We start from the raw sequence: 17,413 nt of genomic DNA, 5'->3' as shown, positions 1-17,413 counted from the left end.
ACATGGCAAGCCCCCATCTCTACCAAAAAAAAAAAAAATCTTTAATTAGCCAAGCATGGTGACATGGACCTGTGGTCCTAGCTACTCAGGAGGCTGAAGCAGGAGGATCACCTGAGCCCAGGAGCTGGAGGCTACAGTGAGCTGTGATTGCACCACTGTAATCCAGCCTGGCTGACAGGGCAAGACTCTGTCCCAAAAAAAAAAAAATTAACTTTTTAAAATAAAAGAGTCTTTGGAGTTTCTGAAATAAAGCATAAACTAGATACTTTACAAATTATCTAAACTTACAAAATGATAGTCTCCTAAAGTCATATAAACAATTATTATAAACCTGAATCAAACAGCACATAAAATCCGAACAGACCCCTTACCAAAGGAGATATACAGAATGGCAAATAAGCATCTAAAAAAATGTTCAAAGGAAAAAAAACCTCCACATCCGTTAGAATCGCCAAAATCCAGAACACTAACTGTAGGGGGGAGATCCCATAAGTGCCGAAGCAGGAGCCAAAAGCCTCATCCTATTTCCATATAAATAATGAAGAAGAAAGTAACTAGAAATATAACCATAGTAGTTATTAGTGATTTATAAGTGATCTTAATTCTTTTACTAATGCCTCTCAGGTCAGAAGTGTGAACTTGGGGCGACATTGTGAAATGCATGACCCTGAGGCAAGACACTTTAAGCCCTGTCACATCCCCATAAAGGTTGCTGGAGGGCGCCTTGGCTGTGCAGCAGCGCCAGCGATGGGAAAGTGCCCGCTGTTCAGCCAGCTAGGGAAGGAGACATCCAAAATAGCTGAAAGATCTCCTTCCTCAGAGGAGTTAGGGGAAAACTCCGCTTCTCCAAGCTCTTGTGGTAAGGCCTGATGGCTGTCAGGTAGACCTGCAGACACCCAGGGGCTTAATTGTCTCTATATGATGCTGTGCTTCAAGGGTCATGTTCCATGTCCACTCCCATGTTCTGCTTCTGCACCTGGTTCCTTTTTTCTTGTAAGAATTAATCAGTAGAAGTAACGTAAATCTTCAGGTCTTTGTGACAAGTGTGGAAAAAGTACTGACGAATTATGCCCTTCCTGAGTCCCTACCTGCATGACACATGATGCACTTGACCCTATCACTGCCATGCCCTATCTACCCTGCCCCCAGTCTCCAACCACCTAGGCCACGCCCTACCTACCCTGTCCTCGGCAACTCAATAGAAGTGGAAGCATCCAGGTATTGGGCCACTGCTGGTCTCCACGATTTGGTTAACAGTGGACCCCTGGGCCCAAACTCTCTTTTCTCTATCTCTGTGTCTTGTGTCTTTTATTTCTACAATTTCTTGTCTCCACATCAGCAGGGAGAGGCTCATAGAACCCTGTAGGGCTGGACCCTACAACTAACAGCAGCAAATGCCAGCAAGGATATGGAACAACAGAAACTCATTCATCGCCGATGGGAATGCAAAATGGTACAGCCACTTTAGAAGACTGGTGGTTTCTTATATAACTAAACATAATCTAACCATATGATGCAGCAATCACACTCCTTGGTATTTACCCAAAGAAGGTGAACACTTATGTCCACACAGAAACCTGCTCACAGATGTTTACACCACATTTATTCATAATTGCCAAAACTTGGAAGCAATCAAAGTGACTGGGTAAATTGTAGTATATCCAAATAATGCAATATTATTCAGCACTAAGAAATGAGCTATCAAGCCTTGAAAAGACATGAATGAAAACCGAGCGCGGTGGCTCAAGCCTGTAATCCCAGCACTTTGGGAGGCCAAGGCGGGTGGATCACAAGGTCAAGAGATCGAGACCATCCTGGTCAACATGGTGAAACCCCGTCCCCACTAAAAATACAAAAAATTAGCTGGGCATAGTGGCGTGTGCCTGTAATCCCAGCTACTCAGTAGGCTGAGGCAGGAGAATTGCCTGAACCCAGGAAGCGGAGGTTGCGGTGAGCTGAGATCACGCCATTGCACTCCAGCCTGGGTAACAAGAGCGAAACTCCATCTCAAAAAAAAAAGACATGAACGAACCTGGAATGCTTTCTATTAAATGAAAGTAGCCGATCTGAAAAGACCATATACTGTACAGTATCAGTAATAGGATGTGCTGGAAAAGACAAAATTATGGTAAAAATACCAGTGGTTCCTGTCATGATGGAGAGGCAGGTGTGGATATGCAGAAGACTGTAAGGGCCATTAAACTATTCTGTATGCTATTATAATGGTAGACATTATGTCATTATACATTGCCCAAATGCATACCATGTACACCACCAAGGGTGAACCCTAATATTAAGTATGGACTTTGAATGATAATGCTGTATTAATGTAGGTTCAGCCACTGTAACACATGCACCACTCTGGTGGGGGGCGATCACAATGGGGAGGCTGTGCATGTGAAAATCTCTGTACCTTCCACTCAGTTTTGCTGTGAAGCCAGAACTGCTCTAAAAATTAATGTCTATTTAAAGAAAAAAATGCCTGGAAAGCTTATTAAAACACTGATTACAGTCACATGAATAGAAGCAAAAATACAGAATAAAACTTTTTTTTTCTTTTTGGAGATGGAGTCTTGCTCTGTCACCCAGGCTGGAGTGCAATGGTGAGATCTCAGCTCGCTGCAACCTCCGCCTCCTGGGTTCAAGCAATTCTCATGCCTCAGCCTCCCAAGTAGCTGGGATTACAGGCACATGCTACCATGCCTGGCTAATTTTTGTACTTTTAGTAGAGACGGGGTTTCACCATGTTAGCCAGGCTGGTCTCGAACTCCCGGCCTTAAGTGATCCACTCGCCTCAGCCTCCTGAAGTGCTGGGATTACAGGCATGAGCCACTGCACCTGGCCCCATTCAGAAATTTCTTCCAGACTCAGTGGCCTGGGACTGGAGTGTGGGAAGAGGGCAGATGTGATTCATTCACCAGCCGTCTTAGACCTTCCCAATGTACCTCTCACTCCTTCTCTTGACAACTCCCTTCTTTATCTTTCCTTCACTTTCTTCTACTACAGAATATTTTTTCCTTTTTTTCCCCCTCATTCTTCCAAGTATATTATCCTCCAGCTTAATCACCAAAACCCTACCACAGAGACATAATGACCATTTTACAAATGAGGAAACAAAAGCTCAGAAAAGACAAATTATTTAATCAAGACTACAGTAACTGATAAGTGCCAGGGCCAAGAGATGCAGCAATTCCATCCAATTCCAAAGCTCATGTTCTGTCCACCACACTGTACTGCTTCCATTTTAAAGCAATATAGCTCCCTGCTCACAAAAGAAATTTCTGAGTTACTCTAGGTGAGTTCTGTCATAACACAATCACCTTCAGAGATTGACCTGGTTCTCAACCGGGGACAATTTTGCTGCCATGAGACATTTAGTAATATCTACAGTCAGTTTTGGTTGTCACAACTGGGAGGGTGCTACTGGCATCTAGTAGACAGAGGTCAGGGACACTGCTAAACATGCTACAATGCACAGGATAGTATTCCTCAACAAAGCATCATCCAGTCCAAAACAGCAATAGTGCTGAGGTTGAGAAACCCCGAGACAGCCCATTTATTGGAATTTTAAAAACAGTAAACATTATAAAGTAGTCAGTATTAAATTTAGCCACTGTTCAACATGATATTCAACAGCAAGAGTTAGCATCCTGAATTCTAACTACAGTTTTCTTTAACTAGCCCTGAAATTCACCTTGTCACTCAATCACTGCATCTCAAGTTCATCATTTATCATTCATGGACATAATTGGGATATCTACCGGGAAGCAATGTGGAATAACAAAAGAATGAGTGTTTTAGTCCATTGAACTAAATTTCAAACACTAGCTCCAACAGTTGAACTCTGGAAAAATTACTTAATCCTTCTGAATCTCAGATTCATCATCTGTAAAACTGTGATGATCACAAGTACCTTCCTCATGGATTATTGTAAGGACTCACATCAAATGCTTAGAACAACAATCCCCAGCACAGAGTGTTCCCTGTGTTAGAATGGACCAGCACACCCAACTGATGCTAAGAACAGTCTGTTACTCAACAGTAGCCATAACACTGGCATCATCTGTTGACCTAACAGGTGTGGCAGACCCTGCCTTTATTGCATTACCCATGCTCCTCTAAGGCCTAATTGTCCAGTTTCTGGTTGCCAGCATCTGCATTTCTTTGCCTGAAGACAGACTGTGCTAAAAATTAGACCCAAGTTCCGATTATCAAAGCAAGCAAATTACAGAGATTGAATTCACAGTCCTGACAAGATTCTCCTGAACCCTCTAGGCCAGAAGCAGCTTTCTTCCTCTTACTGTAAGAGGGCAATCTCGCCTGTCTAAAAACCAAGCAGAGGTGTCCTCCAAAGATGCCTACCCTCCTGGAGATGTGTGCCTACCTTCCTCACTGCTTCTAGGCTAACAACCAGGCATTGTCAGAATAGAGAGGAACTGATGCTCCTTTAGATGAAAGCACTGATTCACCAACATAGTATGATATGATGGGATGTACTGGCAAGAACTGGAAGAACATAGCTGGATCTTGAGAGTCCTGAACTTGGAGGTCAAATATAAGGCTGGTAAGGAAATGCCTGCTGATATGGGCCACTCTTCCATGACTCAGAATTTAACATTCCAAAAATGACATCCTGAGCCAGTCCTAACATACTAGAATGGCTCATTTAAGGTGGAAATAAATGTTTCCAATGATGTCTTAAAGGAAAAGAACTGAAGATCCTGGAACTGCATGGCAGGATATTAAGGAATGTGTCAAGAGTGCCCGCATATCCTTCAACCCTTACCAGGTACACTGGCCTGACAGCCCGAGGGCTTTCTCTAACCTTGAGTCCATTTTGTTCCCTGCATGGCAGGCCTGACAGGTTGTAGAACCTGACAGGTTCCACCTCCTGGAAACAATCTTAACCAATTACTGAAAGAGACAGTATATAACTACTCCACCTACCTTTCCCCAGCAGGACTGTAACTCTAAGACACACATTTCACATTAGCTCCTAGAGTTTCTCAGTGGGAACACTGTGAAAAAATCAGTACCTGGCTTGATAACAAATCTTGTATTTGCAATCTTTGCTATCTCCTATCTCACTTCCCACTCCCCTACTGGCTTTTCCAAGGACAACCTCCAAAACAAAATACCTGCATTTAAATCCTTGTCTACAAGTCAGCTACTAGGGAATTAAGGCATTATGTAGTTTCATTTCAAGCAAGCTTATAATTCAGGTTACATAAAATCCAAATTAATGGATTTGGGATATATAAAAACTGAGATTACTATAAACCATTTATCTAGGCCCAGTAAAAGGGGACTCCATGCCAGTGCTTTATGTACACTAATGCCTGTATTTTTGTAATAATGCTTTTAACAGGTCCATACCTAATAAGACTATATTTACTCCAATACCACAGCTGATTAGATGCCCTTCCCATTCTGATATAATGTTGACGACCAACTGCTACCATGAATGTAAGTACAACTCTCTACTTCCTTCCAGTTGGACTCCCAGCACTCTGCCTTTTCTTAACCACACCCATCTAGATATAACCAATATAATTACCTTAACACTAACTCTAACTTCAAACCCTGCCATTTCCTTCCTCGTAATCACTCTCATATCCACCCTCTTTTCCCATTTCAACTGCCAAAATCTTTGTCCACATTAATGCACAAATAAAATTTTATGACCTTTGTGATCACAGGACTCTCCACCCCTGTCTTCCTATAGTTCATCCTGTGAGCATACAGAGAAATCCAGTAGGCACATTCATTCAAACACGGCACTGATTTTCAGTGGGTCCAAATCACCCTACTCAGGACCTTTATTTCACCCAATTTAAAGAACCAGAACACAGCTTTGGTCTACAAAGTATATAGAAGACCAGAGTCCTAAGTATGCAAATATAAGTGAAGTTTCTTAAATCTAAAAGGGTTGAAACCTGGCCAGGCACAGTGGCTCATGCCTATAATCCCAGCACTTTGGGAGGTCGAGGCAGGCGGATCACTTGAGGTTGGGAGTTCAAGACCAGCCTGGCCAACATGGTGAAACCCCATCTCTACTAAAATACAAAAAAATTAGCTGAGTGTGGTGGCACACGCCTGTAATCCCAGCTACTAGGGAGGCTGAGGCAGGTGAACCTTTTAAACTCAAGAGCTGGAGGTTGCAGTGAGCTGAGATTGTGCCACTGCACTCCAGCCTGGACAACAGAGCGAGACTCCATCTCAAAAATAAATAAATAAAAGGGTTGAAACTGAAAGTTAACTAGAAGAAGCTGTTTAATATCTTAAGCCTAAAGCAAAACCAAATGAATGAGTTCGGAAAGCACAACCCCTGAAATTAAAAAAAAAAAAAATCAATAGATTGGATTTTATGAAAATTAACTGTCCTGCAAAAGATACTATTAAGTGAATAAAAAGGTCACTGAGTGACAGAAAATATTTTCAAAACACATATCTGATGAAGTACTTGTATACAAATTACATGAAGAACATGGGGCGTGGTGACTCACATCGGTAATCCCAACAGGATTTGGAAGGCTGAGGTGATCAGATAATTTCAGCCCAGCAGTTCAAGACCAGCCTAGGCAACATGGTAAAAGCTCATCTCTACAACAAAAATACAAAAATAGCCAGGCATGGTGGTACATACCTGTAGTCCTGGCTACTCAGGAGGCTGAGGTGGGAAGGATCACTGGTACCCAGGAGATGGAGGCTGCAGTGAACTATGATCACATCACTGCACTCCAGCCTGGGTGACAGAACAAAACCCATCCCAAAAAATAAAAATAAAAAATAAAATAAAAACTCATAAAACTCAGTAACAAGACAACAGCTCAATCAAAAACAATAAAAAATCTGAACAGAAATCTTGCCAAAGAAAATACACAGATAGGCCGGGCACAGTGGCTCACGCCTGTAATCCCAGCACTTTGGGAGGCTGAGGAGGGTGGATCACGAGGTCAAGAGATCGAGACCATCCTGATCAACATGGTGAAACCCTGTCTCTATTAAAAATACAAAAAATTAGCTGGGCATAGTGGCGTGTGCCTGTAATCCCAGCTACTCAGGAGGCTGAGGCAGGAGAATTGCCTGAACCCAGGAGGCGGAGGTTGCAGTGAGCCGAGATCGCGCCATTGCACTCCAGCCTGGGTAACAAGAGCGAAATTCCGTCTCAAAAAAAAAAAAAAGAAAAAGAAAATATACAGATGGTAAATAAGCAAATGAAAAGATGTTCAACACCACTTATTATTTGTAAATTATAAATTAAAACAGCAAAATAACAATACACACCTACCAGAACGGTTAAAAATCCAAAAAATCTGAAAACATCAAATGCTGACAAGGCCCAGGCACAGCGGTTCAGGCCTGTGGCCTGTAATCCCAGCACTTTGGGAGGCCAAGGCGGGTGGATCACCTGAGGTCAGGAGTTCGAGACCAACCTGGCCAATGAGGCAAAAATCCCATCTCTATTAAAAATACAAAAATTAGGCCGGGCGCAGTGGCTCAAGCCTGTAATCCCAGCACTTTGGGAGGCCAAGGCGGGTGGATCACGAGGTCAAGAGATTGAGACCATCCTAGTCAACATGGTGAAACCCCGTCTCTACTAAAAAAAAATTTTCTAAAAATTTGCTGGGCATGGTGGCGTGTGCCTGTAATCCCAGCTACCCAGGAGGCTGAAGCAGGAGAATTGCCTGAACCCAGGAGGCAGAGGTTGCGGTGAGCCGAGATCGCACCATTGCACTCCAGCCTGGGTAACAACAGTGATACTCCGTCTCAAAAAAAAAAAACACACACACACAAAAATTAGTTGGGCACGGTGGCACATGCCTGTAGTCCCAGCTACTTGGGAGGCTGAGGGAGGAGACTTGCTGGAACCCAGGAGGTGGAGGTTGCAGTGAGCTGAAATCGCACCACTGCACTCCAGCCTGGGCAACAGAGTGAGACTCTGTCTCAAAAAAAAAAAAAATGCTGACAAGGATGCAGAGGCAGCAGAAACTCTCATCATTGTTGATGGGAATGCACAAGCAGTCATGCTGTAAGAAACTTGGCAGTTTCTTACAAAGCTAATCATAGCCTTACCATATGATCCAATAATCGTACTGCTAGGTATTTGCTCAATTGAGTTGAAAATTTATGTCCACACAAAACATCTGCACCCAAATGTTTACAGCTTTATTCTTGATTGCCAAAAGCTGGAGGCAGTGATGATGCCCTTCAATAGGTGAATGTATAAATAAACTGCAGTACTTCATAAATGGAATATTGTTCAGCAATAAACACAACAAAGCTTCAAGCCATCAAAAGACATAGGGGAACCTTAAACACATAATGCTAAGTGAAAAAAGCCAGTGTGAAAAGGCTATATACTGTTTGATTCCAATTTTACGACCTTCTAGAGAGAACAGAACTACAGAAACAGAAAAATGATCAGTGGTTGCCAGAGGTTTGAGGGAAGCAGGCAGTGAACTGAATAGGTGAAGCAGAGGAGAATTTTTAGGGCAGAGAAACTTCTGTATAACACTATAATGGTGAATACATGACACTATGCATTTGTCAACACTTAAAGAACCTCATAACACAAAGAGTGAATCTTTATTTTTTAATCTTTTAATTAATTATTGATTTATTTTGTACAGACAGGGTCTCACTATGTTGCCCAGGCTGGTCTCGAACTCCGGGGCTCAAGCAGTCCTCCTGCCCCTACTTCTCAAAGTTTTGGGACTATAGCAGTTAGCCACCACACCAGCCACAAAGAGTGAACCTTAATGCATGCAATTTTTTTAACAAAATCAGAGGATCCCAGAATGAAATATAGAATGTGACAAAGCAATCCAGCTGTATTACACATGTATGAAATGATCTCACTGAAGAGGATCAGGGAGAAGGTAGTGACAAGGATGTGGAAGAATTGAGCAACACCATCAACCAAATAGATCAAATTGACATCTATAGAACATTCTACCAACAATAATGAAACGTATATTCTTTTTAGGTGCACATGAAACATGTACCAAGAAAGACTAGATCTTGGGCCATAAAACAAGCATTAGCAAAGTCAAAAGAAGTAAACTCATACAGTGTGTGTTATCTGTGCATAATAGATTGAAACTAGAATTTACTAAAAGAAAGAGATAAGTCAATGAAACCAAAAGTTGGTTCTTTGAAAAGATCAATAAAACTGATAAACCTCTAGCAAGACAAACAAAAAAATACAGAAGGCATAAATTATCAATATTACTAATGAAAGAGTGGAAGTTATCACTATAGAACCCATGAACACCATAGAAATATTATGAACCATTCTATTCTATATATATAAGAACTTAGATAAAACTGACCAATTCCTCAAAAACTACAAATTGCCAGAACGTGCCCAGGGTGAAACAGGTAACAAGAATAACCCATAACTACTAAAAAAATTAAATTTGTAAGAAAAAAAAAAACCTTCTGTAAAAGGAATCTCCAAGCCCAATTCTACAAGATCCCTTCCAGAAAGCAAAAGACAAGTTAACACTTACCTACTTATTTTGTAGCTAGCATTACCTACATAACAAAACTCAAAAAAGGCAGTACAAGAAAGAAAACTTCCAGCCAGGCACGGTGGCTCATGCCTGTAATCCCAGCACTTTGGGAGGCACAGGTGGGCAGATCACGAGGTCAGGAGATCAAGACCATCCTGGCCAACGTGGTGAAATACAAAAAAATTAGATGGATGTGGTAGCCCCAGAGGCGGAGACTGCAGTGAGCCAAGATGGCGCCGCTGCATTCTAGCCTAGGCAACAGCGTGAGACTCTGTCTCAAAAAAAAAAAACTACAGACCAATGTTCATGAACATTGTTCATTCATTTTCATTGAAAAGTCTTCAACAAAATATTAGCAAATGAAATCCACAAATGTATGAAAACTTACTGCAAAGCCACGGTAATAAAAACGTGTAGTATTGGCACAAGGATAACAACAGAAATCAATGGAACACAGGAATCACTGGAACAGACTGAAAGTCCAGAAATATATCCTTACACTATGGTCAACTGATTTTCAACAAAGGTACCAAGACAATTCAATAGAGAAAGAATAGTCTTTTCAACAAATAGTGCTGGAATGAAATGGCAGTATATTCATACAAATTGTTGCAAACACATATAATGAAATATTGCTCAGCCATAAAAAGGTATGAAATACTGAAGCATGCTACAACAGGGATGAACCTTGAAAACATCAAGCTAAATGAAAGAGCCAGTCACAACAGACCACATATTATATGATTCCAGTTCTGTGAAATGTCCACAAAAGGTAAATCCATAGCAACAGAAAATTAATCATTGGTTTGCAGGGTTTGTGAGAGGTTGATGGGGGAAAGTGAATACAGGGTTCTTTTAAGGATGATGCAAATGTTCTGCAGTAAATAGTGATGGTTGCACCACTCTAGAAGTATACTAAAAACCACTGAATTGTAAGCTGAATTACATGATATGCGACTTATATCTCAAACAAGTCAACAGAAAAGAGATATCTTACTATACATAAGCCTCGGGTAATTGTTTTCACTAAATATTATATTGCTAAGATGCATCCTATTGTTGTTTTTTGTTTTTTTTGTTTTTGCTGTGGCATAATTCCAAAACTTCATTTTAATCTACTCTCCTGCTGATGGAAATGAGTTGTTTCTAGTTATTTTTTTTCCCATCGTGGACAGTACTGCTATAAACATTGTTGTACCTGTCTCTTGCTGCACAAAGTCAAGAGTTTATCTTGGCTGTATATTTAAAAAAGGAATTGCCAAAAGAATTTTTTTTTTTTTGAGACAGAGTCTCACACTGGTGCCAGACTGGAGTGCAGTGACACAATCTCGGTTCACTGCAACCTCTGCCTCCCAAATTCAAGCAATTCTCCTGCCTCAGCCTCCCAAGTAGCTGGGACTACAGGCGCACACCATCACGCCAAGCTAATATTTGTATTTTTAGTAGAGATGGGGTTTCACCATGTAGGCCAGGATAGTCTTGATCTCTTGACCTCGTGATCCACCCGCCTCGGACTCCCAAAGTGCTGGGATTACAGGCTTGAGCCACCGCACCTGGCCGCCAAAATGTTTTTTAAAGTACACCAAAGGACGTTCCTGTCAGTGATATATTTGAGATCGTGTGAATTCCCAATCTCTCCAACACTTGGTCCACCAGGCTTTTCCAGTTTTGCCAACAGCATGGGTATATGACATCATCTCACTGTGGTCTTGATTTGTATTTCTTTGATCACTAATGAAGGTGCCCATCTCTAATACATTTACTGGTCATATGTGTTTCCTTTTCTGTGAGGTGCCTGTTCATGTCTTTTGCAGTTAAGCTTTTGTTACAGTAGTCTCAAAATATCTTTTAATCTCAACATAGGGAAGGACTTTCTAAGCAAAAGTTAGCTTAAGTTAAAGTACACTTTTTTAAAAATCTATATATCCAAACTCACAAGAAAGATGAAAAGACAAGTTACAGACTTGGAAAAGAGGTCTGCAATTCATATAACCAAACAACTGGTATCCACGACATGCCCACAACGTGTACAAACCAGTAAGAAAAGTTGACATATATATATATGAGCAGGCAATTCACAGAAGAGGCAACACACTTTGGGAGGCTGAGGCGGGCAGATCACCTGAGGTTGGGAGTTTGGGACCAGCCTGACCAACATGGTGAAACCCTGTCTCAATAAAAGAAAAAAAATAAAATTAAAAAAAACAGACTAGGCAACAAAAATGGGAAACAAACATAAAAAGTTGCACGTAATAACTCAAGACTAAACTATAATATCTAAGGATCTATAGTTGGGGTATAAACACAAAGAAATCCAAGGAAGGGATTACTATGCAAATCAGGACAGTGATTGCTCTGGGAGGGAAGGAATGGGCTGAGTCGGATGAGGTACACAGAGGAGCTTCTAAAAGGGCTGGCAGAATCCTATTCCTCACCTGGGTGATGATGACGGAGTACTTGCTGTAAGATAATTTACTAAGCTATAATTTTTTTAGTATCTGTTTTATTCTGCAACACAAAATTTACAAAAATGTAATTTACCCATCACACACATCAAATAAAAAATGAGTCTGAAAGTATCATTTATATTGGAAAAAATATGAGGTGACATTAATTCTCATATACTGCTGGTGAAAGCAAAAATATAACACTTCGAACAGCAAAAGCAGAATCTAGTAATATTAAAAATGGATATAGGCCAGGCATGGTGGCTCTCACCTGTAATCTCAGCACTTTGGGGCTGAGGTGGGTGAATCATGAGGTCAGGAGTTCAAGACCAGCCTGCCCAACATGGCAAAATCCCGTCTCTATTAAAAATACAAAAAAAAATTAGCCGGGCATGGTGGTGGGGGCCTGTAATCCCAGCTACTCAGGAGGCTGAGGCAGGAGAATCGCTTGAACCCGAGAGGCAGAGGTTGCAGTGAGCCAAGATCATGCCAGTGCACTCCAGCCTGGGTAACTAGAGCAAAATTCTGTCTCCAAAAAAAAAGATATACCTAACTACCCAAAAACTTCCCTTCTACAACTATGTCCTAAGGAGCCATATACAAGAATGCTTACAATATTGTTTGTAAATGCAAAATCAGAAACAACCTAAATGTCCATCAACAGAAGCATGGGAAAATAAAATTATAGTATAGTCAAAGTGCCCGATAGAATAGAGCAGAGCTACATTTATTGAGATGGATTAATTTCACATTATTAAGTGAAAAGAGTTACAAGAGAATACACAAAAAACATTATTTCTATAAAGCTTAAAAACATGCAAATTAGGGCAGGGCACGGTGGCTCACGCCTGTAATCCCAGCACTTAGAGAGGCTGAGGTGGATGGATCACAAGGTCAGGAGATCAAGACCATCCTGGCCAACATGGTGAAACCCCATCGCTACTAAAAATAGAAAAATTAGCTGGGTGTGGTGGCACATGCCGGTAATCCCAGCTACTCGGGAGGCTAAGGCAGGAGAATTGCCTGAACCAGGGAGTTGGAAGGTTACAGTGAGCCAAGATCGCGTCGCTCCACTTAAAAAAAAAATGAACATTAACAGGAGGAGGACTGGGACTATGGTGAGGTGAACAAGGCACCTAGGCACCAAATTTAAGGAAGCATCACTCGGGTTCACGCAAGCCTAAGACTGAGGGTCTCCTTGACTTACATTGGAGACCTACGTGACTTCATTTCACCGTGGTCCTGGCCCTGAATATAACACACATACACATATACACACACACACACACAGCAAAAGTATAAAGAAGTACATGGAAATGATAATCATGAAATTCAGAAAAGTGAGGATCTCTGGGGATGGAAACAGAATCATGACTGCAGAGGTATACCAACTCCACCGGCTATGTTTCCTTTCTTAGGCTGGGTTCTAAGTACAATATATTATTCTCTTTCTGTGCTCAATTTATTTAAGTGGAAATAGATACACACACACACATATATACACGTATATATATACATATATACATATATATACACACACACATATATATATACACACACAGAGAGAGAGAGAGAGAGAGAGAGAGAGAGAATTTTTTTTGAGATGGAATCTTGCTCTTTCACCAGACTGGAGTGCAGTGGCACGATCTCAGCTCACTGCAACCTCCTTCTCCCAGATTCAAGCGATTCCCCTACCTCAGCCTCCTGAGTAGCTGGGACTATAGGAGCGTGCCACCACGCCTGGCTAATTTTTTGCGTTTAGTAGAGGGTTTCACCATGGCCAGGATTGTCTCAATATCCTGACCTCATGATCTGCCTGCCTCAGCCTCCCAAAGTGCTGGGATTACAGGCGTGAGCCACCGCACCCGGCCAAAAAATATATATATTTTAAAATTTACTTTAAGTTCCGGGATACATGTGCAGAATGTGTAGGTTACATAGGTATACATGTGCCATGGTGGTCTGCTACACCTATGAACTCATCATCTAGGTTTTAAGCCCAGCATGCATTAGGTATTTGTCCTAATGCTCACCCTCCTCTTGACCTCACCCCGACAGGCCCCTGTGTGTGATGTTCCCCTCCCTGTATCCATGTGTTCTCATTGTTCAACTCCCACTTGTAAGTGAGAACACATGGTGTTTGGTTTTCTGTTCCTGTGTTAGTTTGCTGAGAATGAGGCTCCCAACTTCATCCCTGTTCATGTCCCTCCAAAGGACATGAACTCATTCTTTTTTAAGGCTGCATAGTGTTTCATGATGTATACAGGCCACATTTTCTTTATCCAGTCTATCACTGATGGACATTTGGGTTGGTTCCAAGTCTTTGCTATTGTAAACAGTGCTGCAATAAACATGTGTATATGTGTCTTTATAGCAGAATGATTTATAATCCTTTGGGTATATAACCAGTAATGGAATTGCTGGGTCAAATGGTATTTCTGGTTCTAGATCCTCAAGGAATTGCCACACTGCCTTCTACCATGGTTGAACAACAATATATTATTCTTTATGCTTCTTATGTCCTATTTCTTTATAACATTTTAGATCATCTACTTTTAGTATATTCTCTGGTAAATCTTATCCTGAGTGGTTTGGAGGGAGTGAGGCAGTTCTCCATATATTTTATTATTAAAACAGAGTATATCAAAGACCATAAGCTCTGTATTTTTAGCCAAATATGCATGAACTCTCACAAACTCTGTAATTCGGTATAATAGCCATCATTTCAAATCTTCAGCAATGTGTTCTACCAGTATCTCAACAACAGTTGCTAATAAAGGATACATTTTAGTTTTACAGCATACTCAAATTATTTATCTATATATTATTTCAGCCACTGTTCCCAAACAGGAAGAACAAAGGTTTATGGCTTTTTTGTCTTTTATTCTTAAATCTCAAAAAAAACTTCTAAAATTTATTATTGGCCAGGCTCCTGCCTGTAATCCCAGCACTTTGGGAGGTTGACGTGGGTGGATCACAAGGTCAGGAGTTCAAAACCAGCCTGGCCAAGATGGTGAAACCCCGTCTCTACTAAAAATACAAAAAATTAGCTGCGCATGGTGGCAAGCACCTATAATCCCAGCTATTTGGGAGGCTGAGGCAGAGAACTGCTTGAACCTGGGAGGTGGAGGTTGCAGTGAGCTGACATCATGCCACTGCACTCCAGCCTGGGTGACAGAGTGAGACTCTGTCTCAAAAAAACAAAAATTATTATTAAGCTTAATAAAATTTTAAGGTACTGGATGAATTACAGCATGACTAATCATCACTGAAAAACATCAGTAAGTCTTTCTTCATATTCTGAATGCTTACTTTTTAAATATCTCAATTTATAACATTAGCCCATAATACCATTAGCGAATACCTTCAGGCACAATGTACTCAACAGTGTATATAAATCCATATTTTAAATAGTTTTAGTAATTCTAAGCTATTTTTTATTACTGATTCTCCATCCATCTGATTGGATTACCATTGTTTTTCTATTTTGCATTTGACTGACAAGTTCATAATAGAAATAGAAGTATCCACTCTGTTCTTCTAGCTGTCCATGTGTGTTTGCATTCAGTTGACTCTGAAACTTCATTCTGCATTTTCTTTGCAGGAATCTTTGTGAACCATTTGTCTATTCAGCAAGGGTCATTTTATTCAAATAATATAATATGATCTGAAAGATCCCTAAATTCAGCAGAGGTGAACTAAAATATGTGCTAAAACAATATAAGCAGGTAAATAAGGAAGATCACATTATCGACCCCTTCTAGCTTACCATACCGGACAGACAGCATCCAACACACAGATGAAGTAAAGTGTCAACTTTATGGGTTAAATATTGGTAAAACTTGATTGCTCATATTTTCTTGTAATACCCTGCCTAGAGGATGATTTTACATACCTCCCACACTTTGGAGACTATTGCTCTTTTTAAAACTAGGTGAGAAGACAGGACTGTGCTGAACTTGAGGAGATAATCAGGAACAGGGATGTTAGAAGCAGAGAGGAAAGTAAGGGTCTAAGAGGTCAGGTAATTTGGCCTGAAGTTGCAAAGCCAGGAATCTGTGGAGTTTTGCCGACCACAAAGCTCAAGCCCACTCTTTTCTACTGTGTCACATCGCCCCCTCCAGGGCAGCATGAGGCCTCAAGGAATAAGGAAAGAATACAGCTCCCAACAATGGAGTGCTAGCTCAGACCTTAAAATCATAGAGTTAAGTAGGGTTTGGAAGAGAGTGCAGCAAAAAGTTCGGATCCTTATTAGCTCTTATACTCTGTTCTATTCATAGAAGATAGAGTGTTTCAGACCTGGACTATGTCTACACACAGAAATTACATAACTCCCACAGTAAAGACTAAAGGAAAAGGTGAGAAGGCTTTGGAAGTATCTCCAAAATGTCTCTGTACATGCCTTGGTATTAAATAGCCTTTATTTCCTTTAAATCTTTTTGTTAATTTCTTAACCCTGCCAGCTCTCAGCTATGTCAAAGCATCCCAGTATCGAAATTTCTTACATAAGTTCACCATCTCCCAGTCAGTTTTTCTTTGGATGTCGATTTAATTAAGAGTCAGTGACAACTAAGACTCTCGGTAACACTCAGTTGTAACAAGCCAAAATTTATTGAAGGAGAACTTCCTTATTTCAGAAAATTCTCAAATATCCTTCCTCTAACACTTCTTTTCTCTTCTCTTTCAGGTTAAAAAAAAGGGGGGGGGGACCAGGGAAAATAAATGTTCGTAAAATCTTAGAGATTTGCTTTTTACAAACCTAAAAGAGTTCTTTAGGTTCCAATTTAAAAATTCAGTAATTACACTCCAATACTACAAAGAATTCTGAATAGCTAAATATAACCTCATACGGCTATGGTAACTATCAAATATATCATGTAAAGCATTTAGCACAATGACTGGCATCAAATAAGAGCCCAATAAATGTTAGCTATTATTATTGATATAATCATGTACTATTTGAATATAGTGAAGTTACAATGATATTTAGTCCAAATAGTCCTATTTTGACTTATATATATTGTTAAAATACAACAATTCAAGTTTTAAACGTGTTTTCTTTAAAGGTCGTGAGGTTTTTTTGTTTAAAATGAATTAACAAGTACATTACATACATCTGTTTCTCTCAGTTACCTACAACTCAAGAGAGGTCTGTCCTACTCTCAACCTGTTAAAGAGGGGAAAAAATAATTCCGAGAAATGCCAAAAAAGAAAAAAAAGGCCTCCATAAAATTCAATATCCAATTAAAAATACCAAGAACAGAAGAAAATTTCCTTAAATTGACAAAAGACATCCTCCAGAAACCATCAGTAAACATCGTATTTAACAGTAAATCACTGGGAACATCACCACTCAGGAAAAAGATTAAAATGCCCACTATCATACTTCTTGTACTGCAGGGCCTATGCAATGAAACAACAAAGAAAAAAGTCATTCATATGATGTTG

At 40.4% G+C, this 17,413-nt stretch overlaps 1 protein-coding gene across 44 annotated transcripts in view; it reads right to left on the bottom strand.

The window, feature by feature from the left end:
• DTNB (dystrobrevin beta) overlaps positions 1 to 17,413 on the bottom strand; it is a 307,598-nt gene that overhangs the window by 271,051 nt on the left and 19,134 nt on the right. The window lies entirely within an intron of this gene.

The sequence above is a fragment of the Callithrix jacchus genome, chromosome 14, assembly GCF_049354715.1.
Source record: "Callithrix jacchus isolate 240 chromosome 14, calJac240_pri, whole genome shotgun sequence".
Lineage (NCBI taxonomy): Eukaryota > Metazoa > Chordata > Mammalia > Primates > Cebidae > Callithrix > Callithrix jacchus.
The sequence above is the reverse complement of the archived record's forward strand: the minus strand, read 5'-3'. Positions and strand labels throughout refer to the sequence as shown.